This window comes from Pleurodeles waltl, chromosome 1_1 (assembly GCF_031143425.1).
Source record: "Pleurodeles waltl isolate 20211129_DDA chromosome 1_1, aPleWal1.hap1.20221129, whole genome shotgun sequence".
In the NCBI taxonomy this organism is placed as follows: domain Eukaryota; kingdom Metazoa; phylum Chordata; class Amphibia; order Caudata; family Salamandridae; genus Pleurodeles; species Pleurodeles waltl.
The window spans coordinates 743762843-743788456 of record NC_090436.1 but is presented as its reverse complement, the minus strand read 5'-3'; the positions used below and the strand labels follow the sequence as shown (position 1 = coordinate 743788456).

General features: G+C 43.2%; 1 protein-coding gene across 4 annotated transcripts in view; it reads left to right on the top strand.

Annotated features, from left to right (window-relative positions):
• The window catches only part of LOC138287177 (uncharacterized), a 228397-nt gene extending 223267 nt beyond the window's left edge, over positions 1-5130 (top strand). For all 4 annotated transcript variants that reach the window (XM_069227542.1, XM_069227540.1, XM_069227545.1 and 1 more), the window contains one exon: positions 4929-5130. The gene's annotated coding sequence lies outside the window, so the exon portion shown is untranslated. The remainder of the gene's footprint in view (positions 1-4928) is intronic.
• The last annotated feature ends 20484 nt before the right edge of the window (positions 5131-25614 follow it).

Sequence of the window (25614 nt, the reverse complement as noted above, 5' to 3'; positions counted from 1 at the left end):
TCAGTCTGCAAGGCGGTAACAAAACAGACTCAAGGCAGGACAAACATAAAGCATTTACCAGTGATATCAATGGATTATTGCAAGGCAGGCTCAGGAACGAATGAAAGTGATGAGCTTAGTGAAACCCTACAGATAGGGTTTTTAGGTTGAGCTTGCGCATTGCTATGCTCCACCTAGCAATAACAAACACTTACCTGAATGGCTGCTGGAGCAGCAAAGTAAGAGGGAACCTAGACATAGTGAAAGGACTTTGTTAGAGTCATGGACAGTTCAGATTGGACATTATTTGTTCTGGTTTTCCCAGAGGCTCTTGGGAAACATAGTTGGTGCTTTTTCTGGTTAAAAAAAATATATATATTTGGCTGCTGTAATAAAAAAGGGAGGAAATATGAAGCATAATACTTGCCTCCGGTTCTGATATTGAATTACAAAATAGCCTCTGGAAGGCCTGAAATCCCATTCCCTTATGGCTAAGTATGCCACTTTTGTGTTGGAACATGGGAGAGACTGTCTTTGTTGTCTATCAGACCGCGACGTGAGCATCAGTACATACGTTCACAGAGCACTACTGCCTTAAGAGCCAGGTCCAACGGAGGAGATTTTGTCAGTTTGTCCTGCATGATTTCCTTTGGTCTGAGCCCCCGCTACAGGTCTTCCACCTGGGGAGGTACTGCTTCGGTACCTATTCTAAAGGTTAGCAATCTGAGGTTGGAAGTATCCATGAAAAGAACAAGTTACTTCCCTCAGTAGCACTTTTTCCAGTGGATGCTCTATTTAACTGCAGATTCCACACTGTCTTCCCTCTTCTCCGTGCTATAGAGCAATCTCATTTCACAATTTAAAAAGATCCAAAATTATACATCTGACAGCTCCAATTATTTTGTGCTCTGAGGATGCGGGGCCAGTCAAGCAAGAAACTGATGTCGACCTGCAGGGATGGCCCTTATATGTGGCTCAGCTTCGTCACTTTCAGGGCAGAATGAAGTCTGCACAGAGCTGCACGTCACCAGCTCGTGGGAGCACTGTAATGGAAACTTCCAGATCCAGTATGTCATCTGAGGGATATCGTTATGGTGAGGGATTTGCATGTAGTTAATGTATTTACTAAAAAGGGTGTTACTGAAGGTAAGCAACTTATTCAGTATCACTTTGTTATATCGAAACATTACCTAAGGGTGTTAAAGACTTGAAAATAAAAAATAATGTACAGTAAAATAAAATACCCAATGTTGTAAATGGCCCTTTTTGCAGGGTTATTCCCAAACGTTTTGCCTCTGAGCTCCTGTTTTAGACTTGCATTTTTGCGAGTTGCATTGAGTTTTGCTGGCTTTAGTGCTCTGGCCACTTTACTGCTGCTGACAAGTGCTAAACTGCAAGTGCTCTCTGTCTAGAATTGTATAGGTGATTGGTTTATCATTGATTGGCATATTTGATTTACTAGTAAGTCCCTAGTATAGAGCCCCATGGATGACCAGGGTCTGTAAATTAAATGCTGCTAGTGGGCCTGCAGCACTGATTGTGCCACCCACATGAGTAGCCCTGTAGACATGTCTCAGACCTGCCACTGCAGTGTCTGTGTGTGCAGTTTTAAAATGCCATTTCGACCTGGCAAGTGTAACCACTTGCCAGGCCCAAACTTTCCCTTTTATTATATGTGGGACACCCCTAAGGTAGGCCCAAGGCAGCCCCGGCACGGTGCTGTGTATTTAATTGGTAGGATATGTACTTGTTGTGTTTTACATGTCCTGATAGTGAAATACTGCAAAATTTGGCTATCACTATTACAAGGCCTCTCTCTCCCATAGGAAAACATGTGGATTGCCTTGAGATATCTTTTAAGTGAAATTTCTGATTGGGAGCAGATAAGACACATAGGTGGTCATTACGACCCTGGCGGATTACTTCCGCCAGGGACGCGGTGGCACCGCCGACAGGCCGGCGGTGCCCCGCGGGGCATTCTGACCGCAGCGTCTTAGCCGCGGTCAGAGAAGGGAAACCGGCGGTCTCCCGCCGGTTTCCCGCTGCCCAAGCTGCGCCGGCTTGGGGATTCCGACTCCCCCTCCCGCCATCCAGTTCCTGGCGGTTCTCCCGCCGGGAACCGGATGGCGGGAGGGGGAGTCGCGGGGCCCCTGGGGGCCCCTGCAGTGCCCATGCCAATGGCATGGGCACTGCAGGGGCCCCCATAAGAGGGCCCCGCTTGTATTTCACTGTCTGCATAGCAGACAGTGAAATACGCGACGGGTGCAGTAGCACCCGTCGCCCCTTCCCACTCCGCCGGCTCGATTACGAGCTTTCTTCATGGTGGGAAGGTCGTTTTCCCCTGGGCTGGCGGGCGGCCTTTCGGCGGCCGCCCGCCAGCCCAGGGGAAAACTTGGAATACCCTCCGCGGTCTCTGGACCGCGGAGCGGTATTCCTGACGCGCAACATTGACGGGCGGCCTCCGCCGCCCGTCAATGTTGGAATGAGGGCCATAGTTTGGTGTCTCTGAACTCAAAATTTAAAAATACATTTTTTGTAAGTTGGTTTTTGAATTGTGAGTTTAAAATGGCACTTTTAGAATGTGTGCATTTTCTTGCTTAACCATTCTGTGCCTCTTCCTGTCTGCTGAATAAATGTCTGGACTGTTTATGCATTCACTCTAGACAGTCACACAAAGGGAGCTGCAGTGTGCCCTGCATATCCTGATGGGCCATCACCATGCTGATGGGTCTTCCTGAGCTAGAGTGGTGGGAGGAGCAGATAAAAGCAGTCTCCAACCCCCTGGAGTGTGTCTGGGGCCAAGGCAGGGAAAGGCAGGGTCTTGTGCACTACAAAGACTTTTCCTTGAAGTTTGCCTGCTTCAAAGGCAGAAATGTATACAAGTATTGGACCTCTGACCCCACAAAGTTAGAATCCTCATGGATCGAGGACTTTCTGCCAGGAAGAAGAGCTGGATGCTGTAGCAGGGACTTCCACTCTGCCTGTTGCTTTGCTGTGGTGGTCTGCTGCTTGTGTCTTGGGAGTGAAAACACTGGACTTTGCTTTCTATATCCTGCTTCCAAAGGTTCTCCAAGGGCTTGGACTGAGCTTGTCTCCTGTTAAGAAGTCTCAGGGACATCAAGGAACATATCTGCCAGCACCTGGGTTCTCTTGCTGAGAGTCTTGACTTGCCAAGTGGTGCCATATCCAGTTCCTAGGCCCTGGGGAGTGAAGCAGAAACAAGCACATAGACTCCAGAGCGACTTCTGAACCGGTGCCACTGTCCGGCTCCGCACCACTGCCTGCACTAGAGCTGTCGCCCCTGCTGAATACAACGAACGCAACCAATGCCGCAGGCCCAACGCTGCAGCAGGACCTCCAAAGTCCCGCCACAACGTCAGTCCTGAGTGATGTGTCACCAATGTCCATCACGCCCCTCTCTGACTCAGCACATGTGGTAATGTGTGATCGCAACACCGCAAAGTTGACGTCTCATGGCTTGACCTGCTGGATTCACTGACCTCGCCATGTTGTAAGAAACCTACACATCGCCACCGAATCACCTCCCCTGCAACCGTAAGGAATCAACTTCTCACCTCCCCTGCCTAGCAGTAAGGAACCAACGCCTCACCTTACCAATAGCAGTAAGGAACTGATGCCGCACATGCTTCAGTATTACCTCACCTCCCCGACTCTGTGCAACATCTTTTTTTCCTCATTTTCCAAGGTACTGTACCTAGGGTCCGTGCGACTCCGTGACCAGCCCACACTCCTTCACAAGTGTTGTCGGACTGTTGTGAACGACTCTGTCAAGACGTCATGATAGCCCTAGTTGGAGCTATGGTGTTTCTAAGCACTATACTAAGATTTAATCTTTTAAAATTTGTATCTTTACTTGTGAAGGTTGGATTTTTGTCGTTTTGGTCTTTTTTCTACTCAGACAAATATTGGCTTTTTTTCTGAACTGGTGTGGAGTGACTCCCTTACCCTGGCTAGAGTGGGGTGGGGGGTCCCTTGGACAGGCTGCAAACTACTGCCAACTAGAGACCCCATTTCTAACACCCAATATATTTTAAGACATATTTTAGAGGGCTGTATCCACCAGAAAGAGCATTACTGAAGGTAAGTAACATGTTTGATATTTCTGGTTGACCTGTATAATTTTATTCCATGTGTTGAAGAGTATAAATTAATACCTGTAGCATGTTCTTCCAACTATTAAGGGTGGTGTACACTTAAAAATAAGGAAATAATGTACAGTAAATAAAAAAATACCCAATTTTATTTAAGGCGTTGCATATAGCCCCTTTATTTGGCAATATAGAAAAAAAGTAAGGCACCAGTTTCCCAACATTTTACTGTATACAATATTGTTATCTTGGGATCATCCATCATTGACTTCTACTCCCACCAAAATAATCAATACGTCACCTTTTGAGATCAGTTATTTATTTCTAAATCTATATTTAATATTCAGTCCTTGTAGCTGCGCCACCCTTCAAGAGCCTTCTCTTCACTCTGTCCCTTGCACAGTATGTATTGTGTATAGTTAAAAAATGTTAACAAGTGGAAGTCTAATTTTTGTGCTCTTAGTTTTTCATTATTGCTGTGTTATGAACTTCTGCTTTTGGGAATACGAGTCCTACTGTTCTGTCCTTTTCAACCCTTCTCGGTAATATGTTCTTTCACTTTAATAAAGAGTGCTTTATTTATGTTCAAGAATTTAACTTCAGTCCTTCAGAAAAATCAATGCTGTGAAGGTCTGATTTTGTTGGACTTCAACATTCATGAAGAATGTCGTGCTTCAATAGCTTTTTTTATCTGCACCTACTAAATTGTTTGACTCTTTTTGAAACACTTTGTGACTGAGACAGTCATACAAATTATCATTACAAGAGTACACGTGTAACACAATGTGTATTTGATAACCCTTTTAATTGACATGTTTTTTTTTTTTTTTTTTATTTCAGCCTGCAAGATCTCGTCTCCTGGACACCTCTTTTGTCAATATCACGTTTATTTGTAAATGTCTTGTCCAGTTTGTTATTATTTCTGTCAACTAGTAAATAATTTATACATTTGTGTTGAACAAGAATGAAAGTTGTTGTAGTGTAATAGAGTGACCTTGCTCTGTTCTAGGATAATAAAATACATTTTAAATTGGGAATATAATGCTGGTTCTTTGTCATTAAAAGTCCATCAATAAACAGATAAATGGGTTCTCTTACACCACCATTTTTATTACTGTCACAACGTACCATAGTGGAGCCCAGTAATGACTAATGAACATACTAGGTTCGTAAGGCCAGTGATTCCTTTTGTGATTTTCATAGATGCACTGGGCCCTGTCCCCTACCTTTACAGAACGACTCCATGGTCACTAAGGATGCATTAAACTAGTTCTGCGCTCTTCTTTAATAACCTAAGATACCAGTAGTTTTATTCTTCAAAAATCCATTTGACCTAAAAATAAAAATAAAAAAAAAAGCAGAGTGTAATGTCAGTCCTCTAGAAACCTTAGGTTGTAAGCCTCTGATCACCATTCAGTTTTTTACATTAACCAAGACTGGATCTGTGACGCAGCAGTTACATATTGGGGCTCTTTTAGAACCCACTTTAAGTGTGGTAGTTGTATTTCTGTAGCTTACATATTTTTCTATGGTGTCTTAGCTCTTCATCTATGTCATGCCATGCCATAGAAACATGCATCTAGAAAATGCCATCCTGCACGTATGTGACAAGAGAAGGGTTTGTGTCATTGTTTGGCATTACTGCATGCTATTTTTGCCTAAGCTCTCTGTTCATATATCTGCGGTCAGTCCTTCCAGCTGCTAATCTAAGTTTTGAGGTATCTCTTTGCCCACTCCTTGTGAATTGGATTTTTTCATATGGGGAAATTGGTGGGCCCCTAGTTGGGGTATACTGTGCGGTAATGTACCTGTTATCCCCAGAAAGCAAGGCCTTGACCTATGTGAAGAGTGAGGATGCTGCTTCCATTCGGGTTGGATCAAATTACTTGTTAACTCTGACATTTCTTTGAGATGTGTGGTACTGTTGAAGAGCATTTGGCCCATTCAACTGAGCCATGGACTTAACTTTGAAGCACTCAAATTGTAGAACTCTCATCCAGTGTCTACCACAGGTAGTATGGAACCAAATAAATATTCTTGAGTTCTAGCTTTTCAGTGGTCATCTCCAGTAGTCAGAAAGCCTGACTCTTGTCCTAAGGGGCATCACAAAGAGGCCAAATTAATAAAAGAAATGCCAATGTGAAAGCTGTTTTCACATCACTACTGGTTGCCTTCCACTCCAAAGAGTAAACACCCTTGCCTAAAACAGCAGATTGTTTGATTACTATTTATCGATCCCGGTAACAAACCTTTTCTTTGCACTGTGTATACCACCTCCTACTGACACATTCAATATGAATTAGATATGACACAGGATGCCATTGAGACTCTGGGCTGCATGACGAGTTTGAATTGCACATCTTTAAAGTGCCCTGACAATTTCTATCAGTTAATCACTTCCTCAGCATCATGATTTCACTGTTTCCACCTGGATGTTTGGCCCTCATCCAAATAGATAAACTATTTTAACCCTTGCTCTTGAAAGACAAAGTCAGATCTTTTTTGCCACATTTGAACTGCCTTTATGACTTGGCATCCCACTGGCAAACACTTAACAGATTTACTCACAGAAACCACAAACCAGGATACTTACTTGTGGCGGACATCTCTTTTAAGCCAGGCACAGTTGGAAATGCCACATCTGAACCCCTCAGTACCAACATTTAACCACATGTTCATCATTACTTAGAAGCACAGTTATGACTGAATTACACTGGTGATCTTGCATAAAAGAGACAATGTTTTATTGGTGGGCTAAGTACGTGATGTTTTGCAGCACTAAGTGAAACTTGAATCCTGGTGGGCCAATCTGTCCCTTAATCTTCAAAGGGTGTACTTCACATTCCTGATGGATACAATTAACCATGGATTTCTCAACTTATGAATATTCCCTAGACATCAGAATGGATCCAGAAAAATCTGCGCTTCAATAGGTGGCATTGTGAGGCTCTGCATCAACATTGTTCTGCTCTATTGGCACCACCTATGCGTGCTGATGTCAGTTGCTTTCGTTCCACACCATCAGAGACAGATTCAGAGCTACTACTTGTCTTTTCATGACTACTGTTCCAAATATTTAGACATACTACATGCCAGTGAGCAAGGGAAAATGTCAACCCCTACTACCACAGGGTCCAATTCTTGTAAGGGACTCTTGTAAGCAAATGTCTGTGAGAGATCCCCACCAGATTTGTCTTTGGTGCTATGAAGTGACCATGACTCCAAGGCATGTTGTAACTGGACCTTGATGAATTTGAAGGCTGTCCGGGACCATGAGGTGAAACTGTGTCTCACCAAAACACTTCATGTGGTGACTAGTTGAAAGGAAGGTCCCATTCCGCTTACTAAATCATTATCATGACACATCTTTGTTGCAGTTGAAGTCCTCGGGGCAGCCATGAGTTTTCGCTCCTTTGGTGGCCTGCAGCACATCCACAAGTTCTGCAATGCTAAGCGTCATTTTGATACACTGCCTGCTTTCTCCGGTGTGCCTCAGGACCATGAGGAACCATGAGGACCCTCTGACTGGGACTCGGCCAGCGAGTCATCCTCGGCACGAGCTGGAATTTCTGGACCCGGTTCGGGCACCACACTAGCTTTGTTCAGTACTGACATCGGTCAGTCAGACCCTGGAGTATCAACCTCAGACGACGAAGTATGATAGACAATGCTCTCTCATTCTAAGCTGACTCTATTTGGACTGAGGCCACACTTTGATCCCAGTGCGCTGCAGTCTTTCAGCAACTCAACAGAAACCTTTCCTCAAAGAAGGGCCCAGATCATCCACAGTCTTTTCTGCACAGATTCTTAAAATGACCACTGTAATGAAGGGGGATGAAGACAATTGGAATGATGGGCTACAAGATGCCACTGCACTGGATACTTCTACAGACACTGGGCTGGTTTCTCATCCTGCACTAGCTACTGAGGAATGTGCCTGCTTTGCAGTTTTGATGCGAAGGGCTACTATGGAGGTGAAGACCATTGTGCTCGCCAACGTCCTCCAGCCTGAACAGACTACTACTGAGCCCCTCTTGCCTTTCACTGAGGCCTTCATATACACCCTTCCTGGGACATGGGCAAAGCCATGTCCCAGACTGCTGATAAATAGACAGAGAGCAAGGTGCCCCTGCCCTACCCTGGGGAACCTGCTTTCCTAAACCAGTTCCAGACCCCAGAACACTTACTGGTCCAAGCCTCCTTGAGTAGGGTAAACCCAAATGTCTTTACTCCCACCCTGCTGGATAGTTCAAGCGCCTTGAAAACTTTGAAAGACACGTTCTCCTCCACCAACCTGGCATTAAGGTCCATCACCACCAGCTGCCTATTGGGCTGATATATGCATGCCCTTTCGGACTCTTTCGCTTGGGTACTACCTGGTGTACTGAAGCTGGGTTGGAGCCGTATTCTAAATGAATCCCTTACAATACTGTTTACTAGTTGATAGGATAAGTATGCTTGTTTAAATAGACATTTCTCCTAAACATTTGCGTCCTATCCTTACGGAAGCCATTCAGTATGGCTGCGATGTGGCAAAATTCACAATTTGCTGTTGGTTAGAATATTACAGATTGCCTTTGTCAGGCAATTGCCACTAGTGTGACACTCAGGAGACATACCTCGATGAAATCCACAGGTTTCTCCAGGAATGCCCAATCTTCCCTAATGGGCATTCCATTCAGTGGCTCTCACCTCTTTGGCAAGAAGGTGGATTCAACCCTTGAGTGCTTTAAAGACAGCAGAGCCACAGCTCACTCCTTGGGTCTGTCTGCTCCAATGTATCCGTTTTGTCTGATCTGTGGCTATGGTAGGGGCTTTCAATACCCCCAGTACTCAAAGATGCTGCTAGCCCAGCACCACCTGCAAGCCTTTTGTTGCAGAGGCTGTGTACCCGCAGACTACATCGACAGCCAGGGCAGTGAGCAGACAAGTCTGCTCCCTGCACCCTTTTCGAGCAGCTGCAGCTGCAGCCTCAGAACCTCTCTAGTGTGTCCTTCTAGACACACAGCCAGCCTGTTGGAGATGGATCTGGCATTTTCCCCCAGAATGGCAAGCAATCACTTCGGACAGGTGGGTCTTGTAAATTGTCTGGGTGGTTTATGCCCTCCCATTTGTTTCAAAGCCACCACACCTTCCACCACCATCATTGTGGCTGATGAAAGACTGTCAGTCTTAAAGCAAGAAAGTGTAGCCTATTATAAGTAAAGAAACCTTAGAAAGGGTGTTAGCATCAGAAGTGCGAACTGGTTGTTACTCCTGCCACTTTCTGATACTAAAGGAGGACGGAAGCCTTCATCCCATATTTCCACCTCTCAATACCTTTCTGAGTAGGGACAGGTTAAGATGCTCACCCTTGTCCAGGTCTTGTCTGCCCTCAACCCTGGAGACTGGATGGTAGCATTGGACTTGCAGGATGCTTATTTTCGCATACCTGTCCTGCAGGTCCACACTGTACTCCACTTTGGCCTCACCAGTGCCCCTCAGGTGGTCACGAAAGTGATGGTAGTTATTACAGCCCATCTTTGGAAGGTAGGGTTTACTGTCTTTCCTTGCCGGCCTGCTGCTGAAGGTGGGCTTGTCCCTAGGCACTTGCCACTCACTTCCAGACAATGGCGAATTTCTTATCATCATTGGGATTCGCTACCAATGTACCAAAGTCAGGCCTTAGTCTGAGCTATTCTGGACACAGTGGAGTTCCGTGCCTTCCCCTCGGAACTGTGTCCAGGACATTTGAGCTACGATCCTGTTGTTTCACTCTGTGTTGGAGCTCAGTGAGGTGATTCCGAGGCTGGTAGTACTCCTGGCCTCCTGCATTCAGGTAGTAAGGCATGTCAGATGGCACATGTTGGTTCTTCAGTGGGATCTGAAGTCCCGATGGACACAGCAGCAGGGAGATATTGCCAACTCTGTCCTGATTTTGGAGGAGACAGCAAAAGATCTGCAGTGCTTGCTTCTGAACCGAAATTAATCTGCAGCAGACTCCTCTCTCTACCTCACTCACAGCTAACAGTGGTGACTGATGCATTGCTTCTAGGCTGGGGAGACTATCTAAGAGAGATGGAAAGCAAAAGCATTTGACACAGGCCTGGCTCAAAGGAAGGCTGGTGCAGGTACTTGCGGACAACTCTGCCATGTGTTACTGCAACAAGCAGGTTGATGTTCACACAACCTGGTGGGACCTTTGAATGCCAAGATGGACAAACTCAGCCACACTGCCTAGCGGATCATGAACTGCAGCTATATCCGGAGGTGAAGCAACGTCTCTTCTATGAATGGGGAGAACCTTGGCTCGATCTCTTTGCCCCCTTAGAGAATGCACCATGTCAGTATATTTGCGCATTGGAGTTCCTAAAGCGGCTTTCTCTTGAAGACTCATTCCACCTAGAGTGGAGCTTGGGTCTCTTGTACTCTAAGGCCCATATTTATACTTTTTTAGTGCCACAATCTGAAAGGAGAAGTCTCTTTATATTATCTAACTAGTAAGTATGAAATTACAGAGATTGTCAGCTGACAGTACTGAACATCACTGGTGTGAAAGGAGCTATCTGAAAGAAGCTAACATCTTCTGTAATGGTAGCTAATTAGAACACTAACGAGTTAAGAACACTGCTACTGTGGCATTCCGGGCAAAAGAAGCCTTATCTTAATCATCCTCTTTTGTTGTGAGATCATGGAAGTGGTAGTCATGAAGAATCTATTTCTATCTCTAGCAATTCAGGTTCTTCGGATAAAGCCAGTCTTGTGTCTGAACAGCTATGTTCAATGGCATATGTGGCTGTAGATGCACATGCTTTGCATAAGTCCGCCATATAGTGTTGGGCTCAGAGTGTTACAAGTTGTTTTTCTTCAAATAATCTTTTCGAATTCTCGAGATCGAGATATCATCTCTTCTCGGTGATAGTGCGCATGGGCATTCAGTCCTTTGTTAGATTGTTTTCTCTCCACCATCTGGTTCGGACGTGTTTCCTCTCGCTCCGGTGGATCTGGGTTCGGTCTCATTCAAACTCTACTTTCCATCTTTCTATAGACGATATAATTTTCGATCGCGTATCCCACACTTTAATTAATCAGTCCGATTTTCATCATCAGGGTCGGTTCCACACACTTCTTGGTCCTAATTCGACAGCTGTTTTAAAAAATACTGCTAGGCTAAAGGAATGTACTCCGTTTAGATTTTGTCCTCGATGTCACTCCAAATTTCCGTACACAGATCAACACGTGGTGTGTAATTTGTGCTTATCTCTGGAACATAAGGAGGAGACCTGCAATGCCTGTAAGTCTTTTCAATTCAAAAGACCCTCTGGGACCAAAGAGCGCGTCGATAAGAAATGGCGTCGAAGACAACGGACAACACTCCCAACATATTTGGAGAAGAACACGCACAAGAAGTTGGATACCAGGCAGCCCTTTCGATCTGAGACTCTGAATCGGACCAAGATTCGGATATCGGGAGCCAGTCGATTCCAGCTGCTCAGTACATGAGTACACCAGCCCCATCTCACCACGCAAAGACCCTTAAAAAGACTTCCAAGTTGGTCATCGGTCCTCCGCTGCCTCTAGGGCCATAGTAGGATCTGTAAAATTCATTTGGATGCCCCACCCTCAGTTCGGCATCAAAATTCATGAATACCAAGAAGCCTTCGGCACCAAACAAAGACTCATTGCCATCCCATTCTACATCGGGAACGAGTTGAGCTTTCGAATCAACTACCTCGGTGCTGAAAAATCAGCCTTCACCATCAACTTCGGAGCCAACACTGACTCGAAAAAATACTTCAGTACCAAATACTTCGGAACCGAAAATTATGCTCGGCAAAGACTCTACAGTTTCTACTGTAGAGACTTCTTCTGTGGAGCCTGTTTTAGAAGTCATGGATGCTCGACAGCGCAAAATTCATATACGGAAAGGGAACAGGAAAAATAATTGTTTCTCCTCCTGTTCCAATTAAAATGAGACTAACTTTCCTAGAATCATTAGACACTGTGCCTCCCTCTAAGAAAGTCTCCAAAGAAAAAGACAAGGCTTCAGACCGCAACCCTTTCCACTCACTCACTCTCTACACCACCATCACCACAATCACCTACATCTTTTATAAAACAACAATTCTCTCCACAAGTGTCATCATCATCATCACCTCATAGGGATGACTTAGGTGATGTTCCACAAGATGTAGATCCATGGGTTCTATATGATCCAGATCCAATTCTCCCTAATGACCCTGACCTTTATCCAGCAAGGCCTTCTCCCCTGAGGATATAACTGCATATAATCAAGTTATTTCAAGGGCAGCAGCATATCATAATGTGCATATGCATACCCTAACACTCATAAAGAGGCTCAATTTCAACCCATGATACCAGGTTTGCTCAGACATAGTCAAATAACCTGTTAGACCTGGCTCATTACACTAAGGGTAAATGAAAAATATAAAGCTGCACCCTCAGATCCAACATTTATAAAAACACAACTACCACCAGATTCTAGTGTTAAGTGTGACACGAAAACGTTCTAATAGCCAGTTTACAGGGGATGCTCCTCCTCCGGATCAGAAGAGTAAAAAACAAGACGCAGCGGCAAAAGAGTCGCTGCTCAAGCTGCTAATCACTGGAGAATTGCAAATTCTCAAGCACTCCTGGTGAGGTGTGATAGGGCCTACTGGGATGAAATGGAAGAGTTACTTCAGTATCTTTCACAAGAACACCAAAGAAGAGGGCTGTAATAGTCACAGAAGGATAGGCCATCTCAAATAACTTAATCAGATGTGCCATTGCTGCAGCAGACAGCAGCATGCGGTGTGAACACTAGTGTTCTCAAAATCAGACATGCCTGGTTAAGGTGTTCAGGATTCAAACCAGAGATATAACAGGCAGTCCTCAACATGCCTTTGACAAAGAACATTTATTTGGCCCAGAGGTAGATAACACTATTGATAAATTAAAGAAAGACTCTGGAACAGCTAAAGCCAAGGAGGCCTTATTAACTACACCAACCAGGGGTAATTTTCGTAGGCCACAATTTAGGGATGGTTTCAAAACACCATCCACCTTACAAAATAAACAAGGAACACATTTTTACAACAGGGGTTGCTTCAGAGGATCTTATAGAGGCTCAAACAACAGAGAGAGGTAAAGCGTTCACCTCTAGAGGCTCTTCCTCTAATACCAAAAAACAGAGACTGTTTACAGATTCCCACAGCACATGCATCTCCAGTGGGAGGAAGATTGGAAACTTTTTATCACCAATGGTCCAATATCGCCACAGACCAATGGGTTCTATAAATTATCCAACATGGTTATTGTCTAGAACTAATTTCCACTCCACCAAATATGCTTCCTCGTTTTCACAAGCTCTCACATGACCATCTTGTTCTCTTAAAAGAAAGGAAGAAGAGGTACAGTCCCTTCTTCTCAAAGGGGCTAAAGAACCAGTTCACCTATCTCAATAAGGATTAGGACCATATTCACTATACTTCTTTATACCAAAGAAAGGTGGTTCCTTAGGACCAATTCTTGATCTCAGGCCTCTCATCCTATACGTACTTTCAGAGCATTTCACTCCGCAAGATGTTATTCCCCTATTACAGCAAGGAGATTTCATGGCAACATTAGATCTCAAAGATGCTTATTTCCACATTCCCATACATCCAGCGTACCGCAAATATCTACGATTTGTCATTGCAGGAAAGCATTATCCATTCAAAGTTCTACCATTCGGGGTAACAACCGCTCCCAGAGTATTCACAAAATGCTTAACTGTAATAGCTGCATTTCTCAGAAAAGAAAAATGACGCAAATGCAGCGCTAAAAAAGTATAAATATGGGCCTAAATCTTCTACACGCTTTGGGATTTACAATAAACTACCTCAAACCCACCCTTCAACCGTCACAAATACAGCCTTATCTGGGAGCAATACTCACTCAGGATTGGCGCATACCCAAGCCCACCAAGAATGCAGGCTTTTCAAAATCTCCTGGTTCAATTACAGGAGAATCATGCTTACAAGGTGAAACTAGTGTTGCAACTATTGGGGATGATGGCTTCATGCACTACCATCTTTCCTCATGCAAGACTACACATGCGCCCACTACAGCAGTGTCTGTCTGGTCAGTGGTCTCAGTCACAGGGTCATCTTCAGGATCTAGTGTTATTGGACAGCCAGACTCATCGCTCTCTACAATGGTGTAATCCCACCAACCTTTCAAAAGGGCAGTCCTTTCAAGACCCTGTGCCTCAGATCACTCACAACAGATGCATCACAGATGGGTTGGGGAGCTCACCTGAACAACCTTACAATACAAGGGAAATGGGATCCCATTCAACAAACTTACCACAACAACTACCTAGAGTTGCTAGCAGTCTTCCTAGCCCTCAAATCATTCCTGACACAAATCTCTCACAAAGTGGTTCTAGTCCGGAGAGATAACATGACAACTATGCATTATCTGCAGAAACGGGGGGGACACTCATCCCAATTGTTCCTTCTAGCTCAGACAATTTGGAAGTGGCTGATTCACAATCACATTCAATTACTGGCAGAATATCTCCCAGGAATGGACAATCAGTTTGTGGACCTACTAAGCATGACGCAGCAACAAATCCTTGAAAGGGAAATTCACCCACAAGTACTTCACCAATACTTTCGCCTTGGGAGAATACCAGAAATAGATCTCTTCGCCACCGTAGAAAACTCAAAATGGCAAAACTTCACATCCAGACACCCACAACCTCAGTCCAAGGGCAATGTTCGATGGATGAATTTGTCAGGGATATTTGCTTGCACTTTTTCACCAATTCCATTTCTGGTTCATAACTTGAGGCAAACATCACTCACTATGATCCTTTTAGCTCCCACATGGGCATGCCAACCTTGGTACACAACACTATTGGATCCGTCTGTGGTTGCCCATCACAAACTTCCCAACACACCAGACCTTTTGACTGAAAAGAGAGGTTAAATCATCCAGACCCCAAAACACTCATTCTTGCTATATGGCTACTGAAGTCATAGAGTTTAAATATCTACAACTTCCTTCTGAATATATGGACATTCTTAAAGAGGCACGTAGACCTACAACTAGACAGTGTCACGCTGCAAAATGGAAACGTTTTGTATATTACTGTCAACCTAAACACATTGATCCACTCAAAGCGTCAGTACAAGACATTGTTACCTGGTACATTTACAAAAAGCAAACTTAGCATACTCATCTATTTGACTTCATTTAGTAGTTATAGTTGCTTATCTCTGAAATAGACAACATATTTCTCTGCTCAGAATTCCTATTATTAAGGCATTGATGGAAGGACTTAAGACAGTTATTCCACCCAGGGTTCCTCCAGTTCCAGTATGGAACCTTAACATTGTCCTTACTAGAATTATTGGTCTGCTATTTGAACCCATGTATTCCTGTTCTTTGCAGTTTCTTTCATGGAAAGATGCCTTTTTGGTAGCTATAACTTCATTAAGACGTGTAAGTGAAATACCAGCATTCACTTTAGAGGAACCTTTTTTCCAAGTTGATAAAGATGGAATAGTTCTTAGGACAAACCTTAAATTTCTACCTAAAGTAGCTTCACCATTTCACCTTAATCAGTTGAGTTACCTGTTTTTTTTCCCACAGCCAGACTCGGTCGCTGAAAGAGCTCTGCACACATTAGATGTTAAACAAGCTCTTATGTATTATATTGACAGAATAAAAAGTTTTTAAAAATCAAAACAACTTCTTGTATCTTTTTCAATGCCTCACGGAGGTAATCCTATCTCAAAGAATGGATTAGCTAGATGGATAGTCAATTGTATTCAAACTTGTTATCTCAAAGCTAAAAGACAATTGCCAACAACTCCTAAAGCGCACACTGCCAGAAAAAGGTGCTTTTATGGCCTTTTTGGGAAACACTCCAATAGCATATATTTGCAAAGCTGCTACCTGGTCTACACCACACACATTTACTAAACACTATTACTATTGTGTAAACGTTTTACCTCGCCAACAGGCAAATGTTGGTCAAGCAGTCCTCAGGATACTTTTTCAAGCTACTCCAACTTTACAGGCTAGCCACCGTTTATTTGAAGGGGACTGCTTTACAGCCTATGCAAAGCTTGTGTATCTACAGCCACACATGCCATAGAACGCAAAATTTTACTTACCCAGTGGACATCTGTTTGTGGCATATAGTGCTGTAGATTCACATGCGCTTTCACTGCTCCCCAGAAGCCTGTGGTCGTTGTATACAACATATTGTAAATAGGTATATACATTGCATGCACATCTTTTTTAATTTACTATCTATCTATCTATCTATCTATCTATCTATCTATCTATCTATCTATCTATATATATATAATGTGTTCAATGGCATGTGTAGCTGCAGATACACATGCTATGCTTAGCTCTTCCAACATTTAGTGTTGGGTTCGGAGTGTTAGAAGTTGTTTTTCTTCTAAGGAGTCTTTTTGGAGTCATGGGATCGAGTGACTCCTCCTCTCGGCTATAGTGCGCAAGGGCATCAACTCTGTTGTTTCCGTGGTCAGGTTCGGACGTGTTTCCTCTCACCCCCAGATTTCAATTCAGAAAACTTAAGAAAACCTACTTATTTTTCGGTATTGTTTTGATCGCGTTTCCCATCTAGCATCGAACCATCGAAACCTTTATCTCGCCATTCCTGGCACGTGAGCGCCCAACTCGGGCCTGTTGTGGGCTACCGCATGGAAAGCCTGATGGATCAGACTCCATTCCGATTCTGCCCTCTGTGCCACCCGAAGTACCCCTATACAGACCAACACCTGTTTTGTAATTTGTGCCTTTCTCTAGACCATCGGGAGGAAGATTGCGAGGCCTGTCGATCATTTCGATCAAAGAATACCCTGAGAGATCGCAGAGCCCAAAGACTCGAAATGGTGCCGAAAAGCACCGAACATCTCGACGCCATGGAGGAAGAGCAGGTGCAGACAGCAGTCTCCATCAGAGACACAGACTCCGAACAGGAATTGGAAGATGACAGATCCATCACAGCTGGCCAGCATGTGAGTACGTCTTCCCCTACACCCCTGCAGAAAATACATTCGAAGGCCTTGGGTACACCACTGCCAGAAGGCCATGGTTCGGCCTGGAAAAAGACTGTTGGTGACCGACCTTTGGGGTCGGCGCCGAAAAAGGCCACTCCTCCGTCCACATTGGAGTCGAGTAAATGGAATAAAACGTCCACTTCAGACTCCGGTAAAAGACCCCATTCCTCGGAGTCAAAAATTCAGCAGTTGGTTTCAGAGCCGAGACATCCGACTACTTTTTCGGAACCGAAAAAGACACACACTTCGGAGCTGAAAAAATCCTCGTATACAGAGGAACAGGGACTTTCGAGAAAATTAAAGCAAATCTCAAAGCCCATCATGGAATCTCATAAGACTTCTGAAGAAGAGACTGAACCAATAGTAGAGGTTATGGATGAGAGACAATCGAGAACCCATATACATAAGGAGACAGGACAAGTCATCCCTGCATCTCCTTTAAAAACCAAAAGAAAGCTGGCTCTCCAAGAGGACTTAGACTCTGTTCAACCACCAGCAAAAGTGCTGAAACAAAAGGAGAATCCAGCACCTCTCCATACTTCTCCTCCTCACTCTCCACAGCTTTCTTTCTCACCTCATAATAGTCCACTACCATTGCCTTCTCCAACATATTCATTATACTCACATGGAGATACGGTAGACCAATGGGATCTCTATGACCCTGAGCCCATCCCGGACAATGATCCAGACCTTTACCCATCTAAATCTTCTCCAGAAGACACCACTGCCTACACCCAACTAATATCTAGGGCAGCAGCTTATCATGGAGTGGTTATGCATTCTGAACACCTGGAAGAAGACTTTTTATTTAACACGCTGCCTTCTACTCATTCCAGATGCCAGTGTCTCCCAATGTTACCGGGAATGGTTGAACATGCAGACCAAATTTTTAATGAGCCTGTCAAAGCTAGGATCATCAGCCCTAGAACTGATCAAACGTATAAGCCTGCTCCTACTGACCCAGATTATATCACTCATCAGGTCCCTCCAGACTCAGTAGTAGTCAGTGCGGCAAGGAAAAGGGCAGACAGCCAGTCATCAGGAGGCGCACCTCCTCCTGATAAGGAAAGTAGAAAATTTGATGCAGCTGGGAAGAGAGTTGCTAGACAAGCAGCAAACCAATGGAGAATTGCCAATTCTCATGCACTTCTAGCCAGGTATGACAGGGCCCATTGGGACGAAAAGCAAGATCTTATACAGCATCTCCCAAAGGAGCATCAAAAAAGAGCACAACAGGTGGTGGAAGAGGGACAAGCTATCAGCAATAACCAAATAAGATCTGCCCTTGATGCTGCTGATACAGCTCCAAGGAGTCTCAATACAGCCATCACAATTAGAAGACATGCATGGCTACGCTTCTCTGGTTTTAAACAAACCAGAAACTCAACAGGCAATACTTGATATGCCTTTTGACAAGAAACATCTATTTGGTCCAGAAGTAGACACTACTATTGAAAAACTGAGGAAGGACTCAGATACTGCAAAAGCAATGGGGGCACTATACACCACACGATATAGAGGCTCCTTTCGCAAACCACAGTTTAGAGGAGGGTTTAAACCACAATCCTCTGAGACTTCTACCTCCCAAACAAAACAGGGACAACAAACCCAAAACCAGAGAGGGGGATTTAGAGGGTCCTATAGAGGACAATATTTCAGAAGCAGAGGTAAATTTCAAACCTCAAAGCAAACCACAACACAACCTAAACAGTGACTTCCTTTCCACCCTTCCACTCCACACTTCTCCTGTGGGGGAAGACTACAGCAATTCCACTCTCATTGGCAACATATCACCACAGGCAATTGGGTATTATCAATTATCTGCAGTGGCTATTGCCTAGAATTAATCTCCACTCCCCCCCAAATATTTCGCCAAGATACCACAGGTTGTCCCCAGAAAACACTGTTCTGTTGCAACAAGAGGTACAATCTCTACTGTTAAAACAAGCAATAGAATTAGTTCCACATTCTCAACAAGGAACAGGAGTATACTCACTATACCTCCTCATGCCCAAAAAAGACGGCACTCTCAGGCCCATCTTGGACCTCAGGCCCCTCAATCTATACATCCTGTCAGAACATTTCACATGGTGACTCTGCAAGATGTTATTCCACTACTACAAAAACAAGATTACATGACTACTTTAGACCTCAAAGATGCGTAGTTCCACATACCCATCCATCCAGCTCACAGAAAATACCCAGGTTTGGCATAGCAGGAAAACATTACTAGTTTAAGGTGTTGTCATTCGGCATAACAACAGCTCCAAGAGTGTTCACAAAATGTCTAGCAGTAGTAGCAGCCTACTTAAGAAGACAGCACCTCCACGCCTTTCCATATCTAGACTACTGGCTTATTAAATCAAGCAATTTTACACAATGCCAACAACACACTTGTTATGTGATAGAAACCTTGCAAAGCCTAGGTTTCACTCTCAATTATCAAAAATCACATCTTCAACCAGCACAGGTACAAACTTACCTAGGTGATATCCTAAATACTCAAAAGACCCTAGCTTATCTAAATACACAAAGGATACAAGCTTTCCAAAATCCCATACCACACATACAGCAAAATCAACAATATACCGTGAAGTTTATCATGAGGATCCTTGGAATGATGGCATCTTGCATAGCCACAGTTCCACATGCAAGACTAAACATGAGCCCCTTACAACACTGCCTCTCACAACAATGGTCTCAGGCACACGGTCAACTTCAGGATCTAGTGTTGATGGACCACCAAACACATATGTCCCTTCAATGGTGGAATCGCAACAATCTAATGAAGGGGCGGTCATTCCAGGACCCTGTGCCTCTGACCATAATCGAACAGACCATCCAAGGGCAATGGGATGCACAACAGAAACAGCTTCATATAAACCACCTAGAACTATTAGCTGTATTTCTTGCTCTAAAAGCGTTTCAACCTCTTCTCAAACAGAAGACTGTTCTCATAAAAACAGACAACATGACAACCATGTATTATCTCAACAAACAGGGCGGGACACTCATCTCAGCTGTCCCTCCTAGCCCAAACAATATGGAAATGGGCAATTCACGATCACATTCATCTATTAGCACAATACATTCCAGGGATAGACAATCAGCTGTCAGATCTAAGCAGAAATCACCAACAAACACAGGAATGGGAGATTCACTCCCAAGTACTTCAAAAGTACTTTCAAAAGTGGGGCACACCAGAGACAGACCTATTGGCAACAAGCGAAAATGCAAAATGCCTAAACTTCGCATCCAGACGCCCACATCCTCTATCCAAGGGCAATGCTCTATGGATCAACCGGTCAGGGATTTTTGCTTACTCTTTTCCCCCTCTCCCACTCCTTCCCTTTCTGGTCAGAAAACGGTGTCAAACATCACCATGATTCTAATAGCACCAACATGGGCACGTCATCATTGGTACACAACACTCCTAGATTTGTCTGTAGTACCCCATTCCAAACTCCCAAACAGACCAGATTTGTTAACCCAGAAAAAAGGTCAAATCAGGCATCCAAGTCCCAATGCCCTCAATCTAGTGATTTGGCTCCTAAAGACCTAGAATTTGGTTACCTAAAACTTCCACCAGAATGTATGGAAGTAATTAAACAAGCATGTAAACCTACTACTAGCAAATGCTACGCAAACAAGTGGAAAGGATTTGTATACTACTATCAATCTAAAAACACTGACCCACTTACAGCATCCATACAATGCTATTATTATTATTGTATGCTATTTACTTCATTTGCAAAAGTCAAATTTGGCTTTCTCATCCCTCAAAATACATCTCACTGTAATATCTGCATACTTACAGAATATTCAACATACTTCTCTGTTCAGAATTCTTGTTATTAAAGCCTTCATGGGAGGATTAAAACGCATTATTCCACCTAGAACACCACCTGTTCCATCATGGAATTTAAATATCGTACTTACCAGACTCATGGGACCACCGTTTGAACCCATGCACTCTTGTCAAATACAATACTTGACATGGAAGGTCGCTTTCCTTGTAGCTATTACTTTTTTAAGAAGAGTTAGTGAAATACAAGCCTTCACTCTTGAGGAACCTTTTTTTCCAAGTGCACAAACAAAGTTGTACTTAGAACAAATCCAAAATTTCTACCAAAGGTAGTATCTCCTTTTCACACCAACCAAACAGTGGAATTGTCAGTCTTCTTTCCACAGCCAGACTCTGTGGCAGAAAGAGCTCTTCATACCCTAGATCTCAAAAGAGCCCTTATGTACTCTATCGACAGAACCAAAGATATTAGGAAAACAAAAACGTTTAGTTGCTTTCTAACAACCATATAGAGGCAATCCTATATCAAAACAAGGTTTAGCAGGATGGATTGTTAGATGCATACAAACATGCTACATCAAAGCAAAAAGACAACTTTTGATCACTCCTAGAGCCCATTCTACAAGAAAGAAAGGTGCGTCAATGGCATTCTTAGGGAACATACCAATGGCTGATATATGTAAAGCAGCCACATGGTCAACTCCTTATACATTTACAAAACACTACTGTGTTGATGTTTTTTCACAACAACAAGCCACTGTAGACCCAGCTGTCTTAAGAACACTATTTCAAACAACTTCAACCAACTCCTACAGCCTAGCCACCGCTTTTTTGGGAGGGCTAACTGCTTTGTAGTCTATGCATAGCATGTGTATCTGCAGCTACACATGCCATTGAACGGAAAATGTCACTTACCCAGTGAACATCTGTTCGTGGCATGTAGTGCTGCAGATTCACATGCACCCTCCCTCTTCCCCGGAAGCCTGTAGTCGTTCAAAGTTTAACATTTGTACATATGTAGATACATTTACATTTGCATGGACATTTCTTTGTATTCTTATACTCTATCACTCCTTCCTTCACCTTTTGCTTGAAAACAATCTAACAATGGAGTCGATGCCCATGCGCACTGTAGCTGAGAGGAGGAGTCACTCGATCCTGTGACTCCGAAAAGACTTCTTTGAAGAAAAACAACTTGTAGCACTCCCAGCCCAACACTAGATGTCAGAAGAGCTATGCATAGCATGTGAATCTGCAGCACTACATGCCCCGAACAGATGTACACAGGGTAAGTGACATTTTCCATATACACACACTCCTTATCTCACCTGCCAGTGGGAAAACAATTTATTACAAAGGACTTGATGCCCGTGCGCACTATCACTGAGAGGACGAGTCACTTGATCTCATTACTCGAAAAGATTCTTAGAAGAAAAACAACTTGTAACACTCCGAGTCCAACACTAGAAGGCGGACTTATGCAAGGCATACATGTCATCAACAGATGTACACTGGGTAAGTAATATTTTCTTTTAAATTTCCCTTCATAGAAGTGCTTACTGGAGGTTTACGATGGTTGAACCATCACAAGTTAGGAGTGGTAGGTGTTGTTGCCCACCCTTGCTTCCTTGGTAAAGAGTAGCTAATGTTTCTAAATATTTTTGTATACAAGAGGGTGCTATAACTTACAAGACTGTCTACCACCAAAGGTTGTCAGCTGTGGTGTCGAGAATCTGTACCACATTGCATTAGTCTCTCTAAATGTTCACAAGAGGAATCAACGCAGCTGACAGGCTTTGTGTCCCTTCAAAATTTACTTTTCACGGCTGTGAATATCAAGACTGGAAGTGTTTTTTAATAACTTTGTTGTTGTTTTAATAATCTCCAAGAAATTGTCCAATAAAGATATCCATGTTGGATTCAGTATGGCAGGTTTTGTACATAAATCTGTAGATAGACAGGTGGTCACAAATGTGACACTTCCCACTTTAACTCCTATAGTATTCTTTGCTCCTCGATACTGAAACATGGCTGAGAGGAATTGCATCAAATTTGGTATTAAAGCATAAATTCATTTGAGAGAGTGCCTTTTGCCTGGGTGGTGTAAATCTGTTCAGAAGTTATTGAGAAATCAGTGTTTAAAGTTATTTCAGTATGGGCATGTAAAAGTTAAATATAGCAATATCTTGTCAGTTTGAAAGGTGATTTTTGATTTGCCTATAACATTAGCGCCGTTTGACAATTTTCCACAAATGTTAGCAATACCTGTATGTTAGCTTACTAAAAATGTTTTTATATGTGCATAACTTTGGTGCTCTAACATAATTCTGCAAAGTTGTTAGCATATAAAGTTCAGTGCAGGAATCGCAGATTTCAAACTGTTCCAAAACGTGGAAGCCAAAGTTAAATGAGGGTCAAAAATAATTGATCTCAAAATTTTGGCACAGTTTTATGGATCTGCACTCCACTTAATACTCAACAACGTTGAGCTTTGCCTTTATATTTTGAGTTTCTTGAATATTCATCAAGGGCAGGCGGAGGGTGGCACATAATGGCATGGCAAAAAAAAGCAGCATTTCCCATTTTAAATCCAGTAGGCATCTTTGCCCTCTGCTAATGAAAAAAATAAAATAAAATGGCACTACACCAAATTAGCCATGAAACTAGAACTGATCTCAGGGAGGTGCATTTGCTTCCTTTGGTTTAGATCATTAAATAGCATTTTTTTGTTATCATTACAAAAATGTGTTGACGGGCTTCAAAAGCTTAAGGTTTAAGATATTTTGTTTGTTGGTTGTCCATAAAACACAATATCAGAACTACCAATTGAAATGCAGCATAAAATGATTTTTATTCATTCACGGACCATTCATCAATTCAAATGGTAAAATATAATGATTGAAAAATTGGCATGAGGGATGGCTATGCAAATGTGCCCATGAATGTGAGTTTAGGAATACGGATTATTTTTGCAACTCCGGATTTGTGGTTATTCATAATATCATAATATTTAGAGAGCATTTTGCAAAATGCATTCTTTCTTGCATATAGACTTACATTTGGAAGCGAAAAATGGAGGGAAATATAGTGGATAATAAATGTTCTACTGTTCTGTGTTCCCAGACTTTTTCAATAAAAATGGTACTGCAAAAATCGGACATTAGCAAAAATGTTGAAATGTGGTCTTATGGGGCCAGATGTATCAAAAGATTTTACCCATTCTGTGTCCATGGGAAATAGTGTTCATACATATGGCCCATGGTACCTTAGCTTTTGTGCCTTTATTTATCCAGCCCTGTGATGTTGCCTTAGAATGTTTTTAATGTAAGTGCTTATGATCTCAGGGGGTTCTAAGGCAGTTACTGGATGAAGGAAGCCGTTCTGCCAATAAACTTGAAGAAACCAATTCTACTCTGTTTGCTGTGTCAAAATGACTACAATATTTTGGCGTCGAGGGTGGGATTGGCTAGACACCTATCTGTAAAAGTGCTATGAGGCAGAGAAAATCCTGTGCTAACAATCCCTAAGGCTGTTGACAGTAGGCCACAAAAAATTGTGTGAGAGCAACTGAGGCTCTTAGTTTGTCACTGTTGCCAGCACTGCCTGCAGCAGACGTAAGGTACCAGTTTAAAAAAACTATGCGGGACCTGTTGATCTCTCAACGATGATTCCCTGACGTTGGGCCCAACGCCCCCATACTTTTTCACCTCATGCGTCTTCTAGTGACCCAGCCGTGCCCAAGGGCTGTTGCAACTTAGCAAAGATTCTCAAGTGTGTCTTCATAAAGGATCTGCACAGCTGTGACGAAGCTGTGGGCACAGTTTCAGGACTCAGAGATATTGTGTTAACCGGCTGCATATCACAGTGCCATCTGGTGGGATTTGACACTTGGGGCTGAATTTAAGAAACGTGGTGCTGCATTCAATGTGACACCACTTTTCTTACGCCCCGCCCAATGCCACCATGTATGCACTGTATTTAGGATACGGCACACCATGGAGGCAGTCCAAATTTTTCATGCTATTGTGGTGCTTTGCTACACTAGCATCAAAAATGTTGATGCTAGTGTAGAAAAGTGCAAGAAGGCATATTGATTTAAGTGGGTGTATCAGTTTAATACCTGCTCTCAGCGGGTGTTAAAAAGGTCTGAAAAAATGGTGCAGTGAAATCTTTTAAATTTCACTGTGCCATTTTTTTGGGCCTCCTAATTGTAATGCCCCCCTTACATACATTATGCCTGCCCAGGCATATTGTGGCACAAGGGGTTACAAAGTGGTGCAATGCATGCATTGTGCCACTTTGTAAATATGGTGCAGGGAAAAGGCCACCTTTACGCTGCCTTAGCATTAAAAAAAATGATGTTAAGGTGGCACTAAAGTGGTGCAAGGTGCTCTTAACTCTGCCCCTTGGTGTTTTTAGGGAAGCCTGCTTATTTATTTTTTTAACCATGAACATAAACCAGTAAATTGTTGCACCACCTTAATTTCTAATGCAACATGGAGACCCACCTATAGAGTGGGAGGATTGGGTGGAGATGTTTGAGAACTACATTGTGGCACTCAAAGGCACACATTTTTCCCTGCTCAGGAAAAAGGCACTGTTGATAGCTTGTTTGGGCACAGAAGGTCAACATATATTCAAATACTTACCACTA